Source organism: Oncorhynchus nerka, linkage group LG11, assembly GCF_034236695.1.
Source record: "Oncorhynchus nerka isolate Pitt River linkage group LG11, Oner_Uvic_2.0, whole genome shotgun sequence".
NCBI classification, from domain to species: domain Eukaryota; kingdom Metazoa; phylum Chordata; class Actinopteri; order Salmoniformes; family Salmonidae; genus Oncorhynchus; species Oncorhynchus nerka.
In genome coordinates this window covers 67965612-67973884 of record NC_088406.1, presented here as the reverse complement: position 1 = coordinate 67973884, position 8273 = coordinate 67965612, and positions in this window count along the sequence as shown.

Sequence of the window (8273 nt, the reverse complement as noted above, 5' to 3'; positions counted from 1 at the left end):
GGAACCACCAAGACTCTTCCTAGAGCTGGCCGCCCGGCCAAACTGAGCAATATGGGGAGACGGGCCTTGGTCAGGGAGGTGACCAAGAACCTGATGGTCACTCTGACAGAGCAGCAGAGTTCCTCTGTGGAGATGGGAGAACCTTCCAGAAGGACAACCATTTCTGCAGCACTCCACCAATCACGTTTTTATGGTAAAGTGGCCAGACGGAAGCCACTCCTCAGTAAAAGGCACATGACAGCTTGGGATGTTGAGGTGACCGTATTACCGCCACACCGATCACGAGTCATGAAGGCAGTCAAATTCCACGTGACTGTTTGGTTAGGGTAAATAAGCTTCTCTATGCTCTGATGCTGCTGATGGTCATTAGTAGCCTACCAAACTTGCTTAACTGCCTGGTACTCAGCACTCTATTGTCCTAATCCCTCTGACATCAATGCAAATGTAATCAATCAATCAAATGTATTTATAAATCAGCAGATGTCACAAAGTGCTATACAGAAACCCAGGCTTAAACCCTAAACAGTAAACAATGCAGATGTAAAAGCATGGTGGCTAGGAAAAACTCCCTAGAAAGACAGGAAACTAGGAACAAACCTAGAGAGGAACCAGGCTCTGAGGGGTGGCCAGTCCTCTTCTGGCTGTGCAGGGTGGAGATTATAAGAGTACATGGCCATGTAAGGCCAGATTGTTCATAGATGACCAGCAGGGTCAAATAATAATCACAGTGGTTGTAGAGGGTGCAACAGGTCAGTACCTCAGGAGTAGATGTCAGTTGCCTTTTCATAGCGGAGCATTCGGAGGTCGAGACCGCAGGTGCGGTAAAGAGAGAGAGTTGAAAACAGCAGGTCCGAGACAGGGTAGCACGTCCGGTGAACAGGTCAGGGTTCCCTAGCCACAGGCAGAACAGTTGAAACTGGAGCAGTAGCACAACCAGGTGGATTGGGGACAGCCAGGAGTCATCAGGCCCAGTATTCCTGAGGCATGATCCTAGGGCTCAGGTCCTTCAAGAGGAGAGGGAAAGAGGGAGAGAGAGAGAGAATTAGAGGGACATACTTAAATTCACACAGGACACGAGGTAAGACAGACTGACCCTAGCCCCCTGGGACATAGACTATTGCAGCATAGATACTGGAGACTGAGATAGGGGTGGGTCGGGGGACACTGTGGCCCCGATACCCCCGGACAGGGCCAACCAGGCAGGATATAACCCCACCCACTTCGCCAACGCACAGTCCCCACAACACTAGAGGGATATCAACAGACCAACAATTTACTACCCTGAGACAAGGCGGAGTATAGCCCACGAAGATCTCCACCGCACGAGCCAGAGGGGGCGCAATCAAGCACTTCATGGGAGCTGTCATGACGTTGGCCTCTTTGGGTATAGCAAGCCCCATTCTCCTCTCCCTGCCTCCCCCTCTCCTCCTTCAACTAGGCTGCTGTGGTCAGAGAGATGTCGTAAATTCCGGAGGATCTCCTCATGGACACACAGTATAGAGAGAGTAGGTTTTCTTGGAGCACAAACTTGAGGTAAGAACAAATTTCATGTTCCGGAGAAAGTATAAAAGATTGGTGAAGATTCCAGCTACGAACTGGTCCGTTTGTCACAACTTGGGGAAGCTCATGGAAGACGGTGTGGCCACATTACCATAACACTGTTTATTTAATAGCCTCAGATATGAGGTTTACATCTAATTGTTGTATAAGATGTATGAGTGAGTATGATACTGTTTGTAAAATTGTGTAATATGATTTTGGACTGTTTAATGAAGGAAAACTCAAAAAGGGGATTGGAGTTAACTAAATCAGAGGACCGCCCCTGAGCCCAGTTAGGGTCAGGCGTCCTGGGGCAGCCCTTTTCTGCCTTCCGAATAAAACCCCCACTCGGGTTTTCGATCAGCAGACCGAGCTTACCTCAATTACGAGATGGCTAAAGGTTGCAGACCATGTTTTTCTCCATTAGGAGGGGACAAAGGTTGTAGACCATTGCTGAATCTTTTAACCATACCACGTGGTTAAATTCTTAGACTATTGATACCGACAGAATAAGAACAAGTCTTTGATATTAATTACTAGTTTGCAGCTAGGAATTCAGTATCATTGAACGTGAAGAACGACAACCGCCGAAACATCCACTCTATAACAAAACGAATGAATGTCACTCTGAACTATCCATTATGAGAGAGAGAGAGAGAGAGAATTCTACAAAAGAAACAAACTTTTCACCAGCGATCAAGACGACACACTGAGCGTAAATATATATATTGATTGCAATTGTTCCCGAATGAGTGAGCGTTCATGTGCAAAGGATTAGCATTTCAATTGTTATAATTATCCCTCAGTAGGGACTTCTTAGTCGACCCCCATTTCCCCTTTTGTCTAACAAGCCGTGAGGCCGGTTTAGCCCACTAGGGCACATTCCTCTTTCATTTCTTGTGGCCGGTTTAGCCCACTAGGGCACATTCCTCTTTCATTTCTTGTAACCACATTTACCTTGTTTAACTGTTTGTTTTACGCATTTCTGTGAATGACTTAGTTAGTAATAAATAAATTATTTAAGACAATTGATGTATGGATGACTCATAGTGAAGACTGGGTTTGTGCAGATAACCAACAATTTACAACGTTTTGAATGAGACTAACGTGAGGTAAATAATTCATTAATCAGAAGACTATAGATCAGATATGAAAATATCTGAAAGGTTATATTAGTAAATTATAACCTTGTAATCTGAATATTTTTCCTTGGTGCCCCAACTTCCTAGTTAATTAGTTACATGACTAATCAGTCTAATCACGTAATACTAATTACGCGTAATACTAATTACAACTAAGCTCATGTTGAGCAACATTTATATAGGCTATGCAATTGCACAAGAAAATTGAGTGATGGCCTCTACTAAAAAGAAGAGGACCCCATCAGCTTTCTACAGGCTTGGGCTATTATATTTATTTCTCAACTTTCCTAATGTTAAGCACATTGCTTAGATTTACAACAGGTGTATAGCCTAACTGGCTGGCATGAAAATGAACCACGGGAAAATCGTCCTCCATTTGCTATTTAAGTGCATAGATGACATGTATTTTTCCCGCTGCCCGTTTCGATACAGGTGCATGATAAATGTCCTTTCTAAATCAAAACAAATTTCACACATATTATTTAGTATATGTAAAGACAAGATTAAATCAAGAACAGGTTAATATTGTCACCCATCAGACTATCACTTGTGAATGATATCCAGCATAAGAAACAATGCCTTTTTTCAAATCATAGTCACAGACCTAGTGTAGCCTAGCCCATAGGCCTAGATGTTATTTTTATCCCCTTTTTTCCCCATTTTGTGTTATCCAACTGGTAGTTACAGTCTTTTCTCATTGCTGCAACTCCAGTACCGACTCCGGAGAGGCGAAGGCCGAGCGTCTTCCAAAACACAACCCAATCAAAGGTTGGCACAATGCCCACTTAACCCTTGACACAATGCCCACTTAACCCGGAAGCCAGCCACACCAATGTGTCGGAGGAAACACCATACACCTGGAGACCGTGTCAGCGTGCATGCGCCCGGTCCGCCACCGAAGTTGCTAGAGCGAGATGGGACAAGGACATCCCTGCTGGCCAAACCCTCCCCTAACCCGGACGACGCTGGGCCAATTGTGCGCCGCTTTATGAGTCTCCCAGTTACGGCTGGCGGTGACAGAGCCTGGACTCGAACCAGAATCTCTAGCCTTAGACCACTGCGCCACTCGGGAGGCTTTAGGCCTATATGTTTTGATAAGGTTTGTCACAACTAAAGTGGTCAAATTACTTATTTTAAAAATTAAGTACATTAATTTGCTTTACAAGGGATGTAGAGCCTAACTGGCATACATAAGCAGTGCTTGAGTTTCAAGTTAGGGTTAGATAAATTTCAACATAAAAATGCACCTTTGTAAAACAGCGTTACATGCATAATAGCATTTTCGGTCACTTTTGATAATGGTGTTTTCCGCTAATGGAACATTCGCGCTTACAGCCTCCTACCATGTGCGCAATTGCTGCGCGTATAATGTGAGGAAACAGCCTAATAGGTGTATCAACATTTTAAGCTAAACGTTATGATCTGTTGCGTCAGCCACATTGTGTAAAACATTTTTGTTGATGATAGTGGTTGTATTATTTTGTGATCTATCGCATCCCACAACTGTCCCAGACTGTTAGAAATGTTGAATAGAATAGGTCGACTTTTGTACTATGGGGGATAGTAGATTGACACAGGCTAGTGCTTTTGCTGTTTGTTAGGCCTATTCATCTTTCTGTCTGACGAAAAGTAAAATGTGGATAGTTCTTCCAATATCTTCAATATGCACCTCGCAGCTGCGTCCCGGATGTGTCTGTCTTCACTTGTAAACGTGAGAAAAACCTGATCACATGACCGTGAGCGAATGAGAGTGAGGTGATTCCGAGCACGCAGCACTCAGGGAGAAGAGCATAACGGCCAAAGGCTGCAAAAGACATGGATTTTTTTTAGGGTGCATTACGTCCACACAAAGGAGATGCCACCGTAAAATTCTAGGCATTTTCAAGTGCTTGTCAAATTGTGAATGTGTGTACAGCCTGCGCAAAAGTAAAAACAAAGCAGAGCTCATGCCTTTCAAGTGACCTTTTTTCACATCATTAGAGTCGCATCATGCAGCCTTACAATGTATTAAAAATCAAAACATATAGCCCAACATTTGTAGAACTACTAAAGCTACATTAATAACTATCAATGAATCATATGGGAATACCTATTTCTTTGTTAACCACTCAACACAGAATAGCCGCACGTGCGCACTCCCTCAAATCGTTTGGAGAAAATATCATTTCTACACTGCTCAAAAAAATAAAGGAAACACTAAAATAACACATCCTAGATCTGAATGAATTAAATATTCTTATTAAATACTTTTTTCTTTACATAGTTGAATGTGCTGACAACAAAATCACACAAAAATGATCAATGGAAATCAAATTTATCAACCAATGGAGGTCTGGATTTGGAGTCACACTCAAAATTAAAGTGGAAAACCACACTACAGGCTGATCCAACTTTGATGTAATGTCCTTAAAACAAGTCAAAATGAGGCTCAGTAGTGTGTGTGGCCTCCACGTGCCTGTATGACCTCCCTACAACGCCTGGGCATGCTCCTGATGAGGTGGCGAATGGTCTCCTGAGGGATCTCCTCCCAGACCTGGACTAAAGCATCTGCCAACTCCTGGACAGTCTGTGGCGTTGGTGGATGGAGCGAGACATGATTTCCCAGATGTGCTCAATTGGATTCAGGTCTGGGGAACGGGCGGGCCAGTCCATAGCATCAATGCCTTCCTCTTGCAGGAACTGCCGACACACTGCAGCCACATGAGGTCTAGCATTGTCTTGCATTAGGAGGAACCCAGGGCCAACCGCACCAGCATATGGTCTCACAACGGGTCTGAGGATCTCATCTCGGTACTTAATGGTAGTCAGGCTACCTCTGGCGAGCACGTGGAGGGCTGTGCGGCCCCCCAAAGAAATGCCACACCATGACTGACCCACCGCCAAACCGGTCATGCTGGAGGATGTTGCAGGCAGCAGAACGTTCTCCACGGCGTCTCCAGACTGTCACGTCTGTCACTGTCATGTATTGTCATGTTATGTCTTGTTCCTGTTCTTTCTCTTCACTTCGTTTCCCCCTGCTGGTCGTATTAGGTTACCTTCTCTTCCTTTCCTTCCCCCAGCTGTTCCTGATCTTCTCTAACTACCTCGTTCACCCTTTTCCCACCTGTTCCCTTTTCTCCCTCTGATTAGTTCTCTATTTCTCTCTCTGTTCCTGCTTCTGTCTTTGTCAGATTCTCGTTTTGAGTTTCTCATGCCAGAACCAAACTATCGTCACGTTTGCTTCACCCTTGTCTCGTCCTGTCGGAATCTGCCTGTTCATCTGATGCTACGTGCGATCAGGTACCTCTGTCATCTACAACCCGCGCCTACCCAGAGAGACCAGCAGTCTGTCGCCGCTAACCCTGCTATTCTCCTCTGCTGCTAAGAAGGGGACTTTTCTGTAATATCAGAAGGACTTTATGATTTATTTGTCGCCCTCTCTGCGGGTTGTCTATTTTGCTATTCAATACATCTGAAGAGGATCTATGTCTTCCCTGTGTTTTGACATTAAAGGACTCTGTTTTTGTTAAACCGCTTTTGGGTCCTCACTCACCTGCATAACAGTCACATGTGCTCAGTGTGAACCTGCTTTCATCTGTGAAGAGCACAGGGCGCCAGTGGCGAATTTTCCAATCTTGGTGTTCTCTGGCAAATGCCAAACGTCCTGCACGGTGTTCGGCTGTAAGCACAACCCCCACCTGTGGACGTCGGGCCCTCATACCACCCTAATGGGGTCTGTTTCTGACCGTTTGAGCAGACACATGCACATTTGTGGCCTGCTGGAGGTCATTTTGCAGGGCTCTGGCAGTGCTCCTCCTGCTCCTCCTTGCGCAAAGGCGGAGGTAGCGGTCCTGCTGCTGGGTTGTTGCCCTCCTACGGCCTCCTCCACATCTCCTGATGTACTGGCCTGTCTCCTGGTAGCACCTCCATGCTCTGGACACTACGCTGACAGACACAGCAAACCTTCTTGCCACAGCTCGCATTGATGGTCCATCCTGGATGAGCTGCACTACCTGAGCCACTTGTGTGGGTTGTAGACTCCGTCTCATGCTACCACTAGAGTGAAAGCACCGCCAGCATTCAAAAGTGACCAAAACATCAGCCAGGAAGCATAGGAACTGAGAAGTGGTCTGTAGTCACCACCTGCAGAACCACGCCTTTATTGGGGGCGTCTTGCTAATTGCCTATAATTTCCACCTGTTGTCTATTCCATTTGCACAACAGCATGTGAAATTCATTGTCAATCAGTGTTGCTTCCTAAGTGGACAGTTTAATTTCACAGAAGTGTGATTGACTTGGAGTTACATTGTATTGTTTAAGTGTTCCCTTTATTTTTTTTGAGCAGTGTATTTCATTCAGCTTGTTCAATTGTATTCTTCATACTATAAAATAATGCCATGGAATTCTAAGCAAATCTTTTCTGAGAAATGCAATAGTGTAGCCCACTGCCAACTGGCATAGCCAAATCAGGACATAACATGAGGACAACTCAGAGTATGCTATTCTGTAATTCTGAAAGACTACATTTTCTTCATATCATGCTTCTTTAGACCTATCTAAAATAAATAGATTTATTGTGAAGGTGTTGGCTTTATTACATGGATTTATTAGACTTTTTAAAAAGTAGATGGTCCAAAAGGTCTGCATCAGTGGTTTGTAGGCTGAGTGTGGAAGCCAGGAGATGCTAAATGTGTTTATGTCAATAACCGTGAGACAGATAGTTATTTGCTTGACAATCCTCAGCTGATGAAATTGCGTGACCGCCACAGCCCTAATGACAGCCCGCTTGGAGTTTTCCAAAAGGCACCTAAAGGACTCTCTGACCATGAGAAATAAGATTCTCTGGTCTGATGAAACCAAGATTGAACTATTTGGCCTGAATGCCAAGTGTCACGTCTGGAGGAAATGTGGCACCATCCCTACAGTGAAGCATGGTGGTGGCAGCATCATTCTGTGAGGATGTTTTTCAGCGGCAGGGACTGGGAGACTCGTCAGGATTGAGGGAAAGGTGTACAGAGCGAAGTACTGAGAGATCCTTGTTGAAAACCTGCTCCAAAGTGCTCAGTCCCTCCGACTGAGGCAAAGGTACACCTTCCAACAGGACAATAACCCTAAGCACACAGCCAAGACAACGCAGGAGTCTCTGAATGTCCTTGAGTGGCCAAGCTGGAGCCTGGGCTTGAACTCGATCGAACATCTCTGGAGAGACCTGAAAATAGCTGTGCAGTGACATTCCCCATCCAACCTGACAGAGCTTGAGGGGATCTGCAGCGAAGAATGGGTGAAACTCCCCAAATACAGGTGTGCCAAGTTTGTAGCGTCATACCCAAGAAGACTCGAGACTGTAATCACTGCCAAAGGTGCTTCAGTAAAGTACTGAGTAAAGGGTCTGAATACTTACATAAATGTGATATTTCAGTTAAACAATGGTTTATAAATGTGCTAAAATTTCTAAAAACCTGTTCTTGCATTGCCATTATGGGGTATTGTGTGTAGATTGAGGGAAAATTATTATTGAATCCATTTTAGAATAAGGCTGTAACGTAACAAAATGTGGCAAAAGTCAAGGGATCTGAATACTTTCCATATGCACTGTATGAATACTAATCAGGA